The sequence below is a fragment of the Mesocricetus auratus genome, unplaced genomic scaffold (genome assembly GCF_017639785.1).
Source record: "Mesocricetus auratus isolate SY011 unplaced genomic scaffold, BCM_Maur_2.0 Super-Scaffold_100008, whole genome shotgun sequence".
NCBI classification, from domain to species: domain Eukaryota; kingdom Metazoa; phylum Chordata; class Mammalia; order Rodentia; family Cricetidae; genus Mesocricetus; species Mesocricetus auratus.
The window spans coordinates 35,498,430-35,520,113 of record NW_024429192.1 but is presented as its reverse complement, the minus strand read 5'-3'; the positions used below and the strand labels follow the sequence as shown (position 1 = coordinate 35,520,113).

The 21,684-nt window shown below is 40.1% G+C and overlaps 1 protein-coding gene across 3 annotated transcripts in view; it reads right to left on the bottom strand.

The window, feature by feature from the left end:
• The window catches only part of Col8a1 (collagen type VIII alpha 1 chain), a 127,085-nt gene that overhangs the window by 19,093 nt on the left and 86,308 nt on the right, over positions 1–21,684 (bottom strand). For 2 of the 3 annotated variants that reach the window (XM_040750625.1, XM_040750623.1), the window contains exon 3: positions 7,168–7,321. The exons of the other annotated variant lie outside the window; for it this stretch is intronic. The gene's annotated coding sequence lies outside the window, so the exon portion shown is untranslated. The remainder of the gene's footprint in view (positions 1–7,167; positions 7,322–21,684) is intronic. 3 annotated transcript variants of the gene reach the window in all.

Sequence of the window (21,684 nt, the reverse complement as noted above, 5' to 3'; positions counted from 1 at the left end):
ACATAGTAAAAATGGCAATCTTACCAAAAGAAATCTACAGATATAATGCAATCCCTATTAAAATACTAGTACAATTCTTCATAGACCTTGAAAGGACAATTCTCAACTTTATATGGAAAAGCAAAAGATCCAGGATAGCGAAAACACCCCTGTACAATAAAGAAACTTCAGGAGGCATCACCATCCTTGACTTCAAGCTCTACTATAGAGCTATAGTAATAAAAACAGCTTGGTATTGGCACAAAAACAGACAGGTAGACCTATGGAATAGAATTGAAGACCCTAATATTAACCCACACACCTATGAACACCTGATTTTTGACAAAGAAGCTAAAACTATACAATAGGAAAAAGAAAGCATCTTCAGCAAATGGTGCTGGCATAACTGGATGCTGGCATGTAGAAGACTGTAGATAGATCCGTATCTATCACCATGCACAAAACTTAAGTCCAAATGGATCAAAGACCTCAACATAAATCCAGTCACACTAAACCTCTTAGAAGGCAAAGTGGGAAGTAACCTTGAACTGATTGGTACAGGAGACCACTTCCTGAACATAACACCAGTAGCACAGACAGTGAGGTCAACAATTAATACATGGGATCTCCTGAAATTGAGAAGCGTCTGCAAGGCAGAGGGCACAGTCAAAAGACAAATGTCAGCCCACAGAATGGGAAAAGATATTCCCAAGCCCCACATTAGACAGAGGGTTGATCTCCAAAATTTGCAAAGAACTCAAGAAGCTAGACCCCAAAACACCAAATAATCCAATTAAAAAGTGGGGTACAGAACTAAATAGATAATTCTTAGTAGAGGAGTCTAAAATGGCTGACAGACACTTAAGAAATTACTCAACATCCTTAGCCATCAGGAAAATGCAAATCAAAACAACTTTGAGATACCATCTTACTCCCATCAGAGTGGCAAAAAATCAAAAACACCAATGACAGTTTATGCTAGAAAGGATGTGGAGAAAGGGGAACACTCCTCTACCGTTGGTGAGAGTGCCAGCTTGTACAGCCACTTTGGAGATCAGTATGGAGATTCCTCAGGAAAATGGAGACCCAGCAATTCCACTCTTAGGCATATACCCCAAAGATGCACATTCGTACAACAAGGACATATGTTCCACTATGTTCATAACAACATTATTTGTAATAGCCAGAACCTGGAAGCAACCTAGATGCCTCTAAACTGAAGAGTGGATACAGAAAATGTCATACATTTACACAGCAGATTACTACTCAGAAAAAAAAAGAAAGAAGGAAAAAAAACCCATGGAATCTTGAAATGTGCAGGCAAATGCATGACTCTAGAAGAAACTATCTTGAGTGAGGTAACCCAGTCACAAAAAGACAAACATGGTATGTACTCACTCATATATGGATTTTAGACATAGAGCAGGGGATTGCCAGCCTACAATCCCATCACCAGAGAGTCTGAGAAATAGGAAGGACCCTAAGAGAGATATCCATTGTACCCCGGAGAAGGGGAATAGGACAGGATCTCCTGAGGGGATTGGGAACATGGGGGAAGCAGGAAGGTTGAGTAGGGGAAAGAATAGAGGAGAGCAGGATGAGAGATACCATAATAGAGGGTACCACTATAGGTTTGAGAAGAGATGTGGCATTTGGGAGATTTACAGAGATCTACAAGAATGACACCAGCTGACAATCTAAGCAATAGTGGAGAGACTACCTTAAATGCTCTCCTCTGATAATGAGATTGATGACTACCTTATATGCCATCCTAGAGCCTTCATCCAGTGACTGATGGAAGCAGAGGCATAACCCACAGCTATACACTGAACTGAACTCCTGAAACCCAGTTGCAGAGAGGGAGAAGTGATGAGCAAAGGCGTGAAGACCTAGCTGGTGAAACCCACATAGACAAGGGGGAGCTCATGGACCCCAGACTGATGACTGGGAGGCCAGTATGGGACTGATCCAGACCCCCTGAACCTGGGTGTCAGTGAGGATTTTGGGAGCTCATTCCACATGGAGGGCTGCTTTCAACCTAGTCACGTGGGGGAGGGCCTAGGCCCTGGCAGGGATGACATACAGACTTTGAAGATTCCCCATGGAGGGCCTCACTCTCCCTGGGGAGTGGAGGAGGGATGGAGTGGGGAGTTGGGACAGTGGGTGAAGGAGCTGGGATTGACATGTGAAGCAAGTTTGTTTCTAATTTAAAATAAAAAGGGGGGGGAGAGATAAATAACACCAAATGAGAAACCAAAGGGAGACCCTAAATAAGAAACAAAGTTCTACCTTAAGGAAGATTCAGAGGCTAAGCACAAGTGTGAAGGTTGTTGAGAACCCTTTAAAAATGGGCTGTGAAGGCTGGATATGGTATTTCATCCCAGCACTCAGGAGGCAGAGGCAGGCTGATCTCTGTGAGTATAAGGTCAGCTTGATCTAACTAGCAAGTTCTAGTCATGGTTACATAGTAAGACCCTATCCCCATAAAAATGTCTGTGAATGAAATCATGAAATCTTCATATAATGTGTGGTCTTAAAATTCTTGGAGAGTCATTCAATAAATGTTAGCTATGTCTTCTGGAGTAAGACTGGCAAGCGAATGGGCGGGAGACATGGCTCAGCCATTAAGAGTACTGGTTTTTTCAGTAGACCAAAGCTTGGATCCCTGCACCCACATTAATATAAGCATAGGCAATGGTTTCCCACGAAAAAGTTGTGAGTCTATGGGTGCAGGGTAGTTGTGGTTGAAGTGGTCCTTTGTAAATAACATGAATTTATTTGATAAAGTAAGATGATAAAAATTATTAATGCTCAAACACTTAAGCATAAAACCACTGAGTTAAAAACAACATTCTGCAGATAGACAAAGCCACACTTGCTTTCTGAATGGCCTTCACCTGAGTCAGAGCCTTAAGGACCAGGGAGCTCTACGGTGGCACGGAGGTATAGGAGACAGGGATAGGGAGGACCAAATGTTGGACTTCAGCTTCTTTTTTCTCCTTTTGTAATCCAGCTGGCCTTCTGGGTGTTTTATCTGGGCATGGTGTTTTCCTGAAAAGGTTTAGGGGTTAGATGAAACGTGTGTGACTTAATGGTGTTTCTTAGTGTTAGAAAATTTGTTAAGACTTTTAAGTACAATGGGCTCAGTTTCCAGTTGACTTGGGCACTTCCTGGAAACAGGAGGTAAACCCTTCACAGGCTTGTGTGTGAGAGTGATATCTGAGGACAGTGACTACATCATAAGTTTTCCCCTTTGCTGCATTCTGTTGTCCAAGTGTTGTTACTCCATCAGTGTATAGTGAGAAGACTAAATCAAGTCCTGTGCTGGCATTCTCTTTTAATGAACAAGCTATTATGTCAGTGGATTATTCTCTTTGGTATTTTCATGAGAAATTGTGAAACAAACAAATCTTCCAAATCAAGGAACAAGTTTGAGTTTAATCCATTTTATGTATACTAAGATGTTTATTAATTGAATCTCCGCATGTCATGTAAGTGGCTTGCGGACTTAGAGAAGAACTTAGGGGCTCATGCCCAGTGTTGGTGTTCCCTCCAGTTCTTGGGAAAGTTGCTTTGAGGAGGTCAATTGTTGACATTTCATTTGTTTGATTCATACAGCTGTTAATGACTTTATAACAAAACAAAATCCCTAGAATTGTTATCATACATGGTTAAAATATTAAATCAAATCAACAGTACTTAGAAAATAAAAGTAATCATAGTCTTCTAAAATTGACTACTTCTACCCCTTATCCACTTCCACACACAGAACTAATTTCTGGTCAAAGAATACTAGTCTTTCTAAGGTTACAACAGTTAGTCCTGAAATTTTCTAAATTATCAAAGAATTAAAAAAAATCAAATTTCTTGGTCAGTGAAAGTATGTTTGTTTTTTCCTCTGTTGCATGGTTCAGAAGCAACAGAAATCATTCCACATGACTGTTCCCAACAAAGAGTTTAAATTTTAAATAATTTAGTCCTCAATCTGGGACTAAGCCTAAAACATCAAATTGTGATAAATTGTCAGCCACCGAAAGGGCAGTCTCTAAAATCCTCCACTTTGTAACCACAGCTCCATCTAGATAATTAGCCTGCGTGGTAACATCCTGCCCTTTGAACGTAGGCAAAGCACATAGTGCAACAAAACCACAGCTATCTTGGTATTGCAAGCTCCATTTATTTAAAGGGCAGGATTTATTTTTGAGGGAGAGAGAGATGGATGTGCTGTCTGAGAGGAAAATCATAAGGTTTGCAGTTAATCCAGTGAACATTCTTTAGAGAAAAAGGAAGTGGAGAAAGGATAGAGAATTGTGGCAAGGAGGCCACATTTGAAGGATTCATGAGTTATGCAGGCTGGGAGTGTGCAAGGACATTTTTATGAGCAGAACACATCACACGACATAATTAAGTTTATAAAAGTGTACACAATGCCATTGCAAAAATGCTTCCTAAGTGTGATTCCTTAGGATACGACTGCCAATAGGATGCTGAAGAAGATGACTCAGTGGGTAGTTTTCTCTGTGACCTCTGTGATGATGTCCTTATGTGCACTGGAAGACCTTCTTTTACTAAATTACGAGACAAAGGAAATGATTTAAATCAGATGGAGGCCCGATGCCTGGAGGGAGAAGAGGAGGTGCTAGTTTGTGGTGAATGTGGTACTACTGGCAAATTCTGAATTTCCCCTATATCCCTCCCATGGGAATGCTCCCTGTACTGGGGCAGCTATTCCAGTCTGTGGAAGGAAGCCAGAAATCAGTTCATTCTACGAAGCTCCTGAATTTGAAGATGTGGTTCATTTTCAACATTATCTGGTAGGAGTAAGGCCTCCCTGCTTCTGCAACCAAATGAAAATATCTAAAAACAGAATCCCCCTCTCTGAACAACTAGATCCTTTTTTAAAAACTACTAGACATCTATGTACCAGGTCCTCTATCACCCCTCATTCTAAATGCAGCTTCTGGTATTTTTGTATGTCATGCCTTTGTTTTCTAAAATTTTCATTCCTGCTTTGTTTCTTGCAACTATCAGTGGGCTAATGTAATTACCAGTTTCACAATATTCTAACAAAAGCTAATAATGTACAATATTAATAAACACACACATGAAAATTAAACAATGATACGTACTTTTATGATCTTCATATTGTGTATGTATGTAGACAAGTAGGGTAAAGTTGGCCCAGACTGGTTAGACATAAATAAAGTCCTTGAAGGAGAAACATCAGAACTAAGAGGTGAAGGATAAATGGAGATTGTCAACAGATAAAGAGAGAAGTGGAACTCATCCTCATCTCTTGTCCTTCACCCAAGCCAAGCAAAAGCATACATGTGACACTGGACTGTTAAGAGATGAAGTAGAGACTGATGGGTGAGAGCAGCACCTTTGAGCTGAACTATTCAAATGAAGTCCTTATTTCATCCATGTTTTTGCTTGCTGGGTGATCTTTGAATTCTTAATGGTGTTTTGGGGATGATGACCAAAGGACCTGTTCTAAGAGGTTTTCGTTAGACACAGGGATTTAGCCTCAGGGACATGTTTAGATCAAATAAAGTTCTAAACACTAAGCTGTGCTATCTATTAGTTAAATAAAGAAGAAAAGGCTTACAAGGAAAGAAGAGGGTTGAGAAAGGGGAAGAAAAGGAAGAGGAGGAAGGGAGAATCATGAACGTGTAACCGCATTCTATTACAGTCTTGTTTAAAGAATACGAATAATATTTTATTCACTCTGTTACTGACCTGTAATGAAAATCAGGCAGACGTTTCTATGGTGATAGCTATGACAGTGACTGTAAGACTGAGAACTGTGCTTTTGTTGCTGAGGACAGTAGACTTCACAGATTCTAATTCTCAACAGCCATCAGCTATTTCTCTTTCTAGCTTGATCTTTCTGTGATTTGGGACTTCAGTAATATAAAAATTGCTATACTGTTTTTCATATTTTGGGTTGTGTCTGAAAACTACACTCCCCACCTTTAGATGTCTGATTATTTAAAAAAACATATTGAACTTTGAATCTGACAAATGAATTTGTTCTGACATATGCTTCTTTTATGTACTTTCTTTTATTGGTAACTTCGAATCCAAAATACCAGCTAAGTATGAAGCCATATTCAGTCGTGAACATGTGTAAGTGCAATATGTTAATTTCCTCCAAATTGATATAACCTACAATTTTTTTTGAAAAATAAATTCTGACTAAAGAGTTCTAGAAGCTAGCGATAAGGGAGATACACTCAGTATAAGTCATTCAGTTGACCATAGGAGTAAGGCAGAGCCTTCTCTTTGTGCAGTATCTTTGCATTTAGTTCAGGGTCATGCATGAAGTAGACCTGATACATCCTTTCAAATGGTCCCATTTTCATCTTGGAACTTACCTAATCTGAATACAAAGTTAAATCTCAGGTGGAGTGATGGCTGAGAGAGCAACACAGCCACTAACCCTTTATTGATAGTATTCTTTTCTGTGCATATTAGTTTTAGCTCTATGCTCCTAATTTTGTGTCCTGATCATAAGAATGGAAAATCCTACACAATATTTTTCCTTAGACGTTAATGAAGAGTGCTACTTTTGATTTTATGAACTTTATAATGAACACAGAAGCACTGCCTGACCTTAGAATAAATGAGGTTTGTGGAAATTCGTAATTTATAGGATCTTTGTGAGATTCTCTTTACGATAAAGGTCATAAATTTGCCTTCAGCTAAATGATGGTATCCAGGAGGAATATTTCTAAATCCTTGATCTGATTTTAAGTTAAGGCCTTCAGATCTCAAGTAACAATCTCTGAACTTCTCTCCCTTCACAAAAGTAATTCCTAACATGCCATTTCTTTGTTTATAAAACCCGGAGTGGTGGACTAAGTGATCCCTAATACACTTGCAGGTCCAAAGACTCACTGCCCTTTTTCCTACTCGTTCCAGTACTCATTGCTCCCTGTTAGTTATGCGTGGTACTGAAAAGAGTCAAGCAGTAGGTGGGGAGTTGAGAAGGAACATGAAATCCCATGTGCTGAGGAGGAGGAGAAATGAACACTCTGGTGTTTCATATTCCCGTGCAGTGTTCAACAACATTTTGCAAAGCTCTACGCGTTTCACTGTGGTTGTTTGTGGTCCGCATCTTTGCCATGAATTTCTGTCTCTTTGTGTGGAAACCAGCCAAGGATACATTACTGGCCACCTACCTACCTTCTTAGGACGACTCCTCAAAGTTATTTTCTTTGCTTTCTCCTCCTGCTGGTTTATGGCTTTCCCTTATGTAGCAATAAAACTCTTGGAGAGTCCTCTTAGGGATGAATTAATGCCACTTAAGTATGTTTCCGTTAGCTGCCCTTTGATGGTTCTGTTTAAAAATAAAGAGAGAGTTGGGGCAACTTGGTTCTTATTGAAATTTTCCTTCCCTCTGCTTTAAAATTACCATTCCTCAGAAACACTTAGTTACACTCCAAGAGAGCTTCGTTAACACTGAAAAAATGTCTGGGACATATTGTCAGAAGGCAACTCACCATCTTTTAGTCATTTTTTCTCTCCATTGGAAAAGTATTTACATTACAAGGATGCCCTGTGTGAGTTCTTCTTGTATTCCTTTAAATACCAGAAAGTGTGTCTAGATTCCAGAAGAGAAGAATGCCATCTTGTTATCCACCCTATTAGCAAACTGATTAAGGCTCTATTGTTATGATCCCATTTTAGTCCTGCATAGTCTAACTGTGTATTATATTTTAATAATTCAATCTCTGCCTCCACTGGGACAGAATGTCCTCTAGAGTTTAGTTCCTTTCTCTCATCCTCCGACTTCTGAGAATTGGAAGGTGAATTCATTACCACATACCATTTCAGTTTATTTGTCTCATTCACTAGTTTGTTTTATTTTTTTTGAGCCACTCTGAAAGGAACTGAAGAGGGTTCAAGATCAATTGGAATGCTGCTTCTGCCTTAGTGGATACCCAGGGAAAGCATGCCTGAGAAACAATGCAAAGAAACCTGTGCCACATCTGGTCCTTTTCGGGTATTGGACTCTCTCTTTCTCTCTCATTTTCTCTTTGTCTTTCCAATCATCATCTCTGATTTCCTTGCACTTTACCAGATAGCTGATGCCCATGTAGTGTTCATAATCTCATCAGAACACTCTGAATCTGTGCTAGAATAAAGACTAATGCTTTACCAAAGGCATAGTGGGACACCTGAGTTAACACTATCTTCTTTCCTTGAGGACTCAAAGGCCGACTTCTTGTAAGCAAGGAGACATGTCAAGGTGGGAAGGTTAAGGTAGCACTATAGAGCAGCCATCTCTGCCCCAAACCAAAATCCTTCTCCATAGGTCTACTGTGTACTTAAAATTTCAAATAAATTTCTAGAACCTGAGAAAGTTAACACAGCCTTAGAATTGTGCTAATTAACTTGCCCATGATTGAGAAAAGATCAGGGACATAGGAGTATTGAGAAATTTGAATGGGATGTCTTGACTGGGCCTGGGTAGAGAGTAGTGTGGAGGTTCAAGGTAACAAGTACCTTGGGGACATCAGAGGCGTGAAGCCGGGCCATACCACAAGAGTCCTTTATCAAGTCATGGGTGAATGGCTGGCCATGATGGTAAGATTAATGTGTAGCTATTACATGACCACTAACAGGTAAGTGTGGACATATTCAAGTGGGATTTCCTGTAGACTGCCTTCAGAGGAGTAGAGGCAACCTCCAGCAAGGCTCTGTGGAAACTGGTTGTCCCCTAAGGTTGTGCTTAAGATAAAAGTTTTGGCTGTTAAGAAAACTTGGATCTCAGCCTTCTTTCCCATCTTCCTGTGGCAGGGACTACTGCTTCCTAAACATGAATATATATGGAGTAAATACTGATGCACGTGTCACATCACATAGCTAGAATTGCAAAGCTGTCTTGTAGGCAGGAAAGAATCCGATTCTCTCCTCAGCCACATTTGACAAGTAGCCAGGAGAAGGCTGAAACCCAGGTTCTTCCATGTCATGCTGCTATTTTATTTTAGGCTCTGATCACAGCAGGGGAAGAGCTGACACTTCTCTAATCAGCAGTTTAAATGCCTCACAGCCCCAGGGGCAAGCACCCTCTCCAAGAGTCTGACTGACTTCCAGGCCCTCCAGATTAGTGTGCATATTCCTGGTCTGGGATGTGCCAAGGACAACCAGGACCCTCACATTCACTACTGCTTCCCTCTCTATAAATTTCTCCTAATAAACACTGCTTGGCCCTATTCCTTTGTTTGCATAACAACCTCCAGTACTGTCCAGCATTCTACTTAAGAGATTGGAGTTCTCAACAAAGGATGAGAGAAATGATCCATCCATTCAATACAGTTCAATACCCAGCAAATGCCAAGCAGGTGCTGGAGACACACCACGGAGTAGAGAGTGACATTCCTGTCCTGGACAACTCACAGAGCAGGGCTGCCTGGCTGAGGACCTGACCATTCAGGCTCCTCCCCTAAGTTAGTTCTATCTCTGTGAATTAGTAACAGGGAAACATTCAACTTTTGGTCAGGTTGGCCAGCAGTTTTACAATCTCATGCTGGCCTCCCTCCACCTCCCAGCATGTGATTGGGCTTCTTCTACCAGCCAGACCTTGATGTGTATCCATAGAAAACAAACTTATTTCAAGTCATGTCTGACAAGACTTGCAAGGAATGTAAATAGAAGACACTACACAGCAAACATAAATAATATTTGAATAATCTGTATGAATATCTGGCCTTATTCAGGAGTACATGGAAACAATAAAATAGTAAGTTATTCATAAGAACTGTAAGAAGTCAAGGAGTTATTAAACTTACATATTTTTGGCATGCCATAATATTCTGGAATTTAAAAGAATCATATCATAATAAATTCAACTATTACTTGTTCTAACTTCTAAAATGTCAAATGGTTCAAAATTGTGATGGCTATTCTTGGCTGTCAACTACATCTGAAATTAGCTAAAACCCAAGTGGCTGGGTACACCTGTTAGGGATTTTTTCTAAATTAAATTATTTGAGGTGGGAAGACCCACTTTCAATCCTGACCTTTTGAGGTGGAAAGATCCACCTTTAATCTAGGCCATAAATTCTTCTGGCAGCCTGTATAAAAGAAGGAAGCTTACTCTTTTGCTGCTGTCTCTCTCTTTCTGGAAAGTCCATTCCTTTGCTGGCATTGGAACCTATTTCTTCAGGAAACCAGCATATACTGAAGACCAGCTGAGACATGCAGCTTTGTGAACTGAAAAACTACTGGATTCTTGGACCTTCTGTTGGTAGGCAGCAATTGTTGGACTGTCTGAACAACAGCCTAAAAGCCAATCTAATAAATCCCCTTTCTATATTTATATAGATTAATTCTATCAGCTCTGTTACTTTAGAGAACCCTGACTAATACAGTAACCATTTCTGTTTACTGATTCCCATTTTTCTGAGGAATCTCCATACTGATTTCCAAAGTGGCTGTATGAGTTGGCACTACCACCAGCAGTGGAGGAATGTTTCCCTTTCTCCACATCCTCTTCAGCATAAAATGTTATCGGTGTTTTTATTTTAGCCATTCTGACAGGATTGAGATGGTATCTCAGAGTTGTTTTGATTTGCATTTTCCTAATGGCTAAGGATGTTGAGCACTTTCTCATGTGTCTCTCAGCCATTTTAGACTCCTCTACTGAGAATTCTCTATTTAGTTCTGTACCCTACTTTTTAATTGGATTCTTTGGTGTTTTGGAGACATGCTTCTTGAGTTCTTTGTAAATTTTGGAAATCAGCCCTCTGTCAGATGTGGGGGTTAATGAATATCTTTTCCCATTCTGTGGGCTGCTTTTTTCTCTTGTTGACTATGTCCTTTGCCTTACAGAAGCTTCCAGCAATTCCACTCTTAGACATATACCGAAAAGATGCACATTCATACAACAAGGACATCTGTTCCACTATGTTCATAGCAGCATTATTTGTAATAGCCAGAACCTGGAAACAACCTAGATGCCCCTAAACTGAAGAGTGGATGGAGAAAATGTGGTACATTTACACAATGGAGTACTACTCAGCAGAAAAAAACAATGGAATCTTGAAATTTGCGGGCAAACAGATAGCACTAGAAGAAACCATCTTGAGTGAGGTAACCCAGTCACAAAAAGACAAACATGGTATGTACTCAATCATATATGGATTTTAGACATAAAGCAGGGGAGTGCCAGCCTACAATCCCATAGCCAGAGAGTCTGGGAAACAGGGAGGACCCTAAGAGAAATGCATGATACCCCAGAGAAGGGGAATGGGACAGGATCTCCTGAGTGGACTGGGAGCATGTGGGGGAGGTTAGAAGGAGCTGGGGAAAAGTGAGGGGGAGAAGAGAAGGGGAGAGGAGGGCATGGGGGAGCAGGAAGTTTGAGTCAGGAGAAGAATAGAAGAGAGCAGGATGAGAGATACCATAATACAGGGAGTCATTATAAGTTTGAGAAGAGATCTGGTACTAGTGAGATTTCCAGAGATCTACAAGGATGATACCAACTGGCAAACTAAGCAATAGTGGAGAGGCTACCTTAAATGCTCTTCCCGGATAATAAGATTGATGACTACCTTGTATGCCATCCTAGAGCCTTCATCCAGTGGCTAATGGAAGCAGAGGCAGACACCCATAGCTAAACAGTGAACTGACCCCGTGGAACCTTGTTGCAGAGAGGGAGTGATGAGGATAGGGGTCAAGACCAGGCAGGTGAAACCCATAGAAATAGCTGACCTGAACAATGGGGAGCTCTTGGACCCTAGACTGATGGCTGAGGGGCCAGCATGGGACTGATCCAGACCCCCTGAATGTGGGTGTCAGTGAGGAGGCCTAGGCAATCTTTGGGACCTCGGGTACTAGATCAGTATTTATCCCTGGCATCCAAATTGACTTTGGGAGCCCATTCCACAAGGAGGGATGCTCTCTCAGCTTGGACTAGGTCCTGGCTGGGATGATATGACAGACTTTGGAGATCCCCCATGAAAGGCCTTACCCTCCCTGGATAATTGAGTGGGGATTGGGCTGGGGATTTAGGGGGGTTGGTGGGGAGCGAGGGAGGAGGGAAGGGAGTGTGAGCTGGGATTGACATGTAAAGCTAGTTTGTTTCTAATTTAAATAAATAAAAATTTCTGTTTACAAATTTAAAAGGTATGCACTTATAACCTATAGTTATCAATGCAGAATTTGGCACAGAGACAAACAGGTAAAATTGTTGCTTGCTCTTGAGTTCTGATTGCATATAGAAGTGGATATTTTCAGCACATGTTAAAGGAACTTTTGGACTGAGCAGGTAAAATGTATAGTATATGAAAAAAGTTTCAAAGAGCTAATATTACTACACAGTGTCTGTTGAGATTTATTTGTTTTTAAATAGATGTTTCCGTGTGTGCCACATGCGTGCAGCTGCCCAGTCCGCAGAGTCTGGAGGTAGAGTGGTTGTGAGCTGCTCCGTTTGGGGGTTAGCAACTGAGCACGGACCCTCAGGGAGAGCAGCAAGCATTTCCAATGGCTGAGTCGTCTCTCTAGTTCCTTCTTTCTCTAAAATCCTCAAGTTAAGAATCTGTATGAATAGAAACTCGATAGAATTTAAATTTATATTATGGCTTATTCAGGAGACATAAACAAGTACTTTCCAAGGTTTCTCACTGAGTCCCTTCATATGTGCCAAAGAAATCTTAGTTCCACACCCACTGTGGAGTTGAAGTACCCATATTATGTCATCAGGGATGTGAAGGAGCCACATGCCTCCTCCTTTATATACAATTGAATTTTATTTTATTCTCTTTGTATTGCTTAACTTTTAAAGTAGACATAGATCATTTTAAAATTCACAGAAAAATTGAGGTGAAAGAGTAGCATTCCTGCACATCCTTGCTTCTCCCAAATCTGCCCAATATGTCCATCATCAATATCCTGTACCAGATTGGTATACTCGTTGCATGTGATGAACCAACACAGACACATCACTCTCAGTCCATCATAACAATAGGAGCCTCTCTTGGTATTGTACCTTCTTCAGCTTGGACAAGGGGTAATTGTGCATCTGCTATCACACAGCATAGTTCCTCTACTGCCTTAAGAATCCTTAAGAACTTGATCTGCTTGTTCATTCGTCTCCACCCAGCCAGCCCCTGTAACCATCAAATCATGTTTTAAGTATTTGCATAAGCTAATAGTAGGGAGGCTTTTCATACCAGCTTCCTCCATGTCTGTCCATGGCTTGATAGCTTGTTTGCTTTTGGCACTGAATCACATTCCATTGGCTGGATGTTTTCCAGATTATTTATGGGCATAGTATTGTAAACTCTCATTTTGATTTCTCAAATCTCTCCCCTATTTAAGAAAATGTGGAACTACCTATTATAGACAGATAATATTTTACCAAGGGAACCAGAATGACAAAACTTCTGGTTGCTAATTTAGAGCACTGGACAAAAGTTCTGTTCAATGTCAAAATGGAGGAGCCCTTAGTGTTTTTAAATTTTGTTAACTTATTAATTTCACAGTGGGGGGGGCATGTTCCCGTCTCCCAAATGTGGAAGTCAGGATACAACTTGCAGGAGTCAGTTCTCCCCATCCACCCTGTAGGTCTTGGGTCATCAGGCTCACATTAAGGGCTCTGCCATTTTGGCATTGAGCAGAAGTTTTGTCCACTACTCTGAATTATCAATTGTGGTATAATGAATATTTTAAATTGAAGAATACTAAGGAAATCTTAGAAACAAGGATATCACTTTTTGGGCATCTTCTGCCTATCTCCTCTGAAATGAGCACAAATAAATTTTACCTACCTATTCTCAATGGAGGTCATAAAGTCCCTAATTTTAGAAGTGTCATATGTCCTATACCCAGAGGTCAATAAGAATCTAGAAAATCATATCTTTCCAACCCCCTCCTTACTCATTATCATTAGCTCATACCTTCTTCCATCATACTTACATATGACTGTCCACATATAGTTTGTAAGAAATAAATTTGTATCCATTTCTCTTTTTAATCTGTCTCTCATTAAGGGAGTCTCAGCCATATGTTTTCTCTCTTACAGCATTACATGCAGTATAATGTTAACATTATGGTCACTGATCTTGCATAGCTACAATAGCATGACACTGATTGTATCAGTTTCCAAAGACCCCACTGACGTGTCAGGGAGCATATACATTTATTACAGGTTGCCAAAAGGATGGATAACAGAACATCTGCCTTAATTAGCATCCAGAAGTTTTGTCATTCTGGTTCCCTTGGTAATATGTTGTCTATGACAGGTACTTGGAAAAATGTTGGAGAATGGTACATTTATTGAATTCCCAACATGTGTCAGGTAGTATCTTAGTTGCTAAACATGATCTGACCATGACAAAACACATGGAGAATAATTATCATCTTCTTGAAAAATAGGTGAGGAGAGGGCTTGGGAGATGGATCAGTAGGTAAAGGCTCATGTAAGCTTGAGAATTAGAACTTAGGTTCCCCAGCACCCATGTAAAAATGCCAGATGAGCAATGACCACCACCTTTTTTTTAAATTTTATTTTCCAGTTTAAATTGAGGTAAGAAACAAGGTTGCTTCACAAGTCAGTTCCAGGTCCCTCTCCCATTCCCTCCCTTCCTCCTGTGCCCTCCCCCCAACCCCCCCCCCGTTATCCCCTCATTTCCCCAGGGAGAGTGAGGCATAGTCTGTCATTTCATATAGGGCAGGGCCTAGACCCTTCCCCAAGAGTTCAGGGTGAGAGTGCACCTCACATTGTTCTATGGGAGTCCAAAGTCCATGTGTATACTTGGGATGGGTACTGATCTGCTGCCCAAGGCTCAATAGATTCCCTAGGCCTCTTCACTGACACCCAGATTCAGGGGGTCTTGATCAGTCCCATGCTGGATTCCCAGGCTGATGCTTGGAATTCAAGAGTTAACCTTTGTCTGGTCAGCTGTTTCTGGGGGTTAAACCAGCCCAGTCTTAATCCCTTTGATCATCAGTCCTCCCTCTCTGTTACTGGCTTTCTTGAGTTCAGCTCAGTACTTAACCAAGGGAGTCTGCCTCTTCTTCGATCAGCCACTAAATAAAGTTTCTGTTTCCCAGACTCTCTGGCCATAGGATTGAAGGCTGGCACTCCCCAGATCTATGTCTAAAATCCATATATGAGAGAGTACATGCCATGTTTCTCTTTTTGTGACTGGGTTACCTCACTCAGGATGGTTTCTTCTAGTGTCATGCATTTGCCTGCGAATCTCATGATTCCATTATTTTTTTCTGCTGACCACCCACCTTTAATCTCCTCACTCAGGGAGTAGATACAGGGGATCTGTGGAGAAAGCTGGGTGGACAGACTAGCTGAGTTGGTGACTTTTGGGTTAAGTGAGAGACCCTGCCTCAATATAGGTGGAGAGAGATCAAGGAAGACACCCAGTATCACCCTCTTGTCTTTACACACAAGTATGTAAATGTGTCCACACACATGTGAGTATGCATACACCCGTGTGCGCATACACATACACATTCAAAGAAAAACAGGTTAAGAAATAGAGTTAGAATACTTCTTGCACAACTGTAGCTGGTTTTGACAACTGGAATTTCAACTCCTGCATGACTTCAAATGCTATGTTCTTTATATTACAGAAGTGCCACGGAAACAGGCAGATAAGTCCTCTCCTTCATGATTTGTTTGAACTAACAAAATGCTGTTCTGAAGTGGTAGCACTCTCAAATAGGTTATCCAAAGAAGTTGTTCTTACACTCATATCAATAACTTCAACGAGACTGAACTTTTCCTATTCTCAAATGGGGATGATTTTTCAAGTGAGAGGGTACAAATTGGAAAGAAGCGCTGGGCAGAGCACCTGAAGATGATGTCCCCTGGGGACAGAGATGGTGACAATGACAAGGAAGAGAGTGGTGACTGAGGATAGCACCATGCTGGAAGTCAGCAGGCCCTTTAGTTGGGAATTCTGGTTTGTAGGAAGGCAAGTGTGCAAAGACGTGCAGGAGAGTGTGATCAAAAACAGACACAAGTATAAACACTTCTATGACTTAGGTGATCTGTCTGCACCCCCCAGATTCTACCTATAAGATGGTGTCAACTCATCGTGTGTCCATAGCACAAAGAGGGATGCTTTCCCAGCCTGGACTCTTAGGGGAGTACCTGGACCCTACCCTGAGTGAAATGACAGACTCTAGATATCCCCTATGTGGAAGGAATTGGCAATAGGATGGGATACTGGGGGGGGGATGTGGGGTGTGGGAGGAGGGGAGGGAGAGGGAACTGGGATTGACATGTAAAACAAGCTATTTAAAATTAAAATAAAAAAATTTAAAAAAAAGATGGTGTCAACTAGTAAACATTACATCAGAGTATTGTGAGGAGTAAAGGAGATTTTTTTCCCATAGACAATGTTCTGATTAGTGCCTGGAGGACAGGTTTACAAATGTCATGTGTCACCCTTGGTTCCTCTTCTGCCACCAGCATGTGAGTTTCATGTGGTTATTGCAGTACCCAGAACATGTGGCTCGCTGCTTGAGTGTGGAAACAACTGTATAAAGTGGGGTGAAGTTTCTTTTGATGTTCCTTAGCCCCCAAGAATTTGAATTTACCTGGGAGTCTAGAAACATAGGACCTTTTTGACTAAAAGGAATACTTATTTGGATTTTACATCTTTGCTATCAAGTGAACTTAATAAGTAGACAATTCCAGTTTTATTCTGAATTTGAAACGGGATTGTGTTCTAATCAATCGAACTTTAGTTATGTATAGATGGGCCTTCATTATAATTTGTCATCTATGACCAATTAACTAATTTTCAATCAAAATATCTAGAAATCTGAAATAATTTTTCTTGTAGTGGCATCTTGTTCCACCAATAAACTTGAGGTAATGGTTAACCCACCTTCATTTTCTAGTGCTGTTTTCTCTTTCCTTCTTTAGATAAATATGATTATTTTATCAGTAGCTTCATGTGACTCCTATCTCATGTACACCGGGGAGTTTGCCTGTCCTTTTTACCATATCAACAAAATGCACCTCCACACTGAGTTATTGGGATTCAGAAACTCAGTAGCAGGATGAGCCACACGATGACTGGTGTTTTGATAATCAAATGAAATGGTGATGATGGGCTGAAATATGTTTGGGTTGGAGCAAAAGGTTCATCCTAATGAAATGTGACTTTATGAAAGGAACACTCCCCACCCTCTCTAGGACTGAGCCAGGTCATCCTGGGTAGATGGGAGGTATTTGAGGCTTCTCTCATTCTTTCCTAATCCAAAAACATGTTGGGGCCTACCAGCTGTTACTAAGAACATAAATAAAAATTTTGTCAGCTTAGAGTTATTGCTGTTGCTGTAGAAAAGATAGATGCATGTATTTTTAAATCTGGACATATGAAGGTTTAGAAAATATTGTTGTAGAGTTCTCCTGGCTACATTTCCTGTGTTCTTTTCCAAGCTTTTGACTGGAGAAACTGAAAAATGTTTCTGTGCCAAAGTGAAATAGTAAATGAAAACCTCATGTCCGAGGAAATCTAGGATTAATAAGTGGTGGTGAAATAGGTGAGGTCTCCCATAATCAGAGGTAAAAATGGCTGAAGGAAAAGGAGGTGTGTTGGGAGCAGTTACTTTCTGAGGTGTGAGATTAAACTATTCAGGGAAAAGATGGACAGTGGTATAATTCAGCCTTCAAGAGGCAGTGTGCTTTCAAAGAAATCATGGTACTCTTTACTAATTTACATGTATTCTTTAAATTTTTTTCAATACAGGGCTTCCTGGTGTAGCCCTGGCTCTCCTGGAACTTGCTCTATAGACCAGGTATATGTGCTCTTTACATGACACACTCTTTACTCTTGAGGTAGAACAGAAAACTATGCAAGGAATCCCAAGGAGTTAATGCGCGACATGGGATATCATCACCTGTCTTCCCCTGGGGGACATAGTCTAACTAAGTGCACAGAGTTTTAAAAGGAAGTTCAGTTAGTAGAGAAAATATTAGCTATAATAGTGACACATTTCCTTCTGAAGTTTATTATTTTCTTTTTTTTTAAACAAGAAAACACCCAGGGAAAATGAGATGTGGTTGAAGAATTCTACAATGAACTAGAAATATAAATGTTTACACCCCTCTCCCCAGTGATTATAATCACAACTTGCTTCCCAGTCCTAGCTGCATGAGTTGGTTGAGCTGGTACAATTTCAGTTCTTCCTTTCTAAGTGTTCTTCTGTGACCCAGGATCAAGTGCTGGCCTACAATGTGAGAGGAGCAAGACCCAAGGCCTCCTGGACTTGGACTTGGGTCTTGGCTGCCTCTTACTGCTTTTGTAATCCTAAAATATGGGATTAATAATCCTTACAGAGGTCATATTTGGTAACAAGTTTTGGATAGTTTCCTATAAACTTGTAGAAACTCATCAAAGGGCAGCTATTACAACACATATTATCTAGTTTTGTATTTTTACCATTATAGTTCCAGAATCCAAAGGAATACTACATACTTTTTTCATCAACAAATTTCGGTATCTTATGCACATCTATAACAAAGTTATCCATAAAAAAGCAATATTTCCTGGGTCTGCTAAATTAACATCTGATATAAAATACATAGCTTCAGAAAGGAAGTTCCTGTGGCAACAGGCATTATACCTTGGATTTGATGTTTAAAACAGTTCATTGAAATAAAAGTGCTAATGCTACCTTAGAGAAGAGGATTAACATATGAGATGGAAAACACAGAAAAGAAATAGGAGGTAGCTACAACATATTACCACACCTAATCAATTGCCAGGTCCAAAATGTAGCTATGACCAGAAGTTAAAGAAACAATTGAACAGAACTCTGGCTATCTCACTTTTGTCTTATGCTAATTATATTGAGAAAATGCTTTGTGCCAATAAAGTCAATAGTGAACCAGGGACAATATAAGTACTTAAGGCTTTACCTTGAAGCACAGCTTAAGAGCACAAAGGAAGGGATTTGGACTCCAAAAGGAATTAAAAAGGCATGCATGCTTTGAAACATCTTGGATGCATTTCTACTAGATACCCTTTGCTGAGTGAATTGGATGCTGTCTGGGGATGGGGGGAATAGTTCTCTTCCTGCTTGTTTGTTGTTAATCTCAGCAATTGTTGCTGTCTAATACTAAGATTTATGTCTCTGTTTTCCATTATTCTCACAGATAAGCTGCCAAGAGAGGGGAATTAATACATTAATAACTAAAACCATGTCTCTGATCCTTATCTTCAAACTGTAGGTTCTTGCATTACTCACTTTGTGTTAATGTATATATTCTACATTCTGTTAGCACTGGTTGTATGTGATTAACTATTATTATTAGCTATTTTCTTAATAATCATAAAGAGAGCCAGACATGTTGGCACACACCTTTAACCCCAGAACTCGAGAGGTAGAGGCAAGAGGATCTGTGAGTTCAAGGCCAGGCTGATTTACAGAGGTACACAGGGAACCCTGTCTCATACCTTCCTCCTTCACCCTCCCTAAAAATCATAAAGAGATAATAATTTTACTTTATTTCCTAGGAAATACAACCATTTCTACATTGAAAACACCATACAGCAGGCATTCATAGAGGACTTATTTGCCAGACACCCTTGAAAGCTCTTCTGTTGATTCATGTTATCATTTAAGCTGATGAACTAAATAAAATCTCAGCAAATTCCCTCTGACATAGAAACTACCACTGTATATGATTCCTACTTTCCATGAAGAAATGGACATAGAGGGTTTAAGTAACATATTAAACACCCTGAAGGAACAAATATAGTGTATTTAAATGCATGTACAATATCCTAGAGTCAGTAAATTATAGGAGTGGAATTTGAACTCATAAAATCTGTTTTCAGGTTCTAGGCACAATTACTAGAATCTATCACCTCAATAAACACAGCCTTTTACTCTCTCTCTCTCTCTCTCTCTCTCTCTCTCTCTCTCTCTCTGTATGCGTGTGTGTATGTGGATAGTGTTTCTGTATTTGTATCACATTTAGTATTTAAACTTGGAACTTTTCTACACTATTCTGTTCTTTATGTTCAAAATAAGTTACCAGATTAAAACTCAGAGTTATTGGAGAATATGGCATAACTTCATTCATTTAAAAGTTAAAAAATCTTTTATATGAAAATAGCATTTCTGAGGAATTGAGGGAAAAGGACAAATGAGGCCCAGCATGTAGAGTTATACAAATCATTAATTCAAAAATTCTCATTCACAAAAATTCTCATTCTCATTCATTCCCTTTAAAAAAGGTGTTCAGAAAACTTGAGGTTGCTGTGGTTATTGGGACAAAGAAGGAGGAAGCTGCAATTATCTCAAAGAAAACAGAACATTTAGGCTGGCCGAAGAGATGTCTTATCTAGGTCAGACCTTCACTACCACGGCCAAATTCATGTCCATTTATGGAACATAGCAAAGTGCAGCACGTGAGCTATTAGCCGAGTGAATTCTTGGGTGGCATATCATTTCAAAAAGCAGAAAAACAGATTGCTAGGTACATAGACCCCATAGCCATAACACTAAGGTTCACATCCCAGCTTGGAATTTGGGTCCTTATTACTCAGTGTGACGTAAGGTAAGGCGGTTGTATGCTAGTTTACAAAAGAATAATATATTTGTTCACATTCCTTCTCTGTAAGAAGAATAATTTGTAGATCATAGGACATAGGGAGAAACTGAGTGTTTTTTGAAGTGCGTACCATGGAATTTCACAGGGTAGTAAGAGCAATGCAATAGCTATTATTATTGCTATAATTGCTGATAGGAACAGGTAGACATATAGAGAGGCAGAAGAAGCCTCACTTGGAAAAAATAAATCCCCAAAACACCCACCGTGCTTTCCATTTCCCAGAGACTATGTATGTCACCATCTTCTGCTTGGTTTATATTCTACAGAAATTTATGACAATGAAATATATATATAATGGTGTATTCCTGAGTTATTTCTATATCAAAGAGTGATTTATTGTGATTAATGTCTCTTTGGGAATATATCATGGGCTATGCTTCTTAGTTAGCTTTAGACCTCTGGAACAGGAAATTGGGTGGCTGAACCTGCACTTCAGATTGCAAATTGCATAATCCTTAGTGCACCAGAGGTACAATACCTTGCCTTACATGAAGTTATGTCTCTTGGGCCTCTAGTTTTAGACATTTTGAGATACATATCTTGGCTATGTAGAAGGGTGAGTGGTGGGCATTGACTAGGCTAATCTCACTAAGCCCTTACAGTTGGGAAATCCTCACCAAGTACCACACAGATAGGGTGAACACATCGATCCTTTCTTCCAGCTCCATTTTCCCCAACTTCACTTGTGTAAGAAGTCAAGGGATTATGCTATACAGAACTTATACCTTTCTTAAAACATGCTCTGAATACCCAGGACACTAAATTTTGTCTTGATGATTTCAAGATCTTTCTAATACCCAAATGGTATTTCTGTCAGTGTCCACATTCCTGAGATTGCCTGTAGAAATTGGATATACAACCTTGGGGAAAATATGGTGCCCAGGAGCAGCTGTTTTCTGGGTGCTGTGAATGGGACTTAGCTGGTTGCTTACATGCATAGCTGGGAAATCTGTTGGGATCCCTGGCAGAACTGAAGGTGGGAGAAAGAGAACCCAGGGTCAAGTCATTCTCTCTGAATCTAGATACTTTGATGCGTAATTGTTAGGAAGCCGAATTTAAATTTGAATTTGGCCTTCCAGGTTGCTAAAAAGGCATATTCA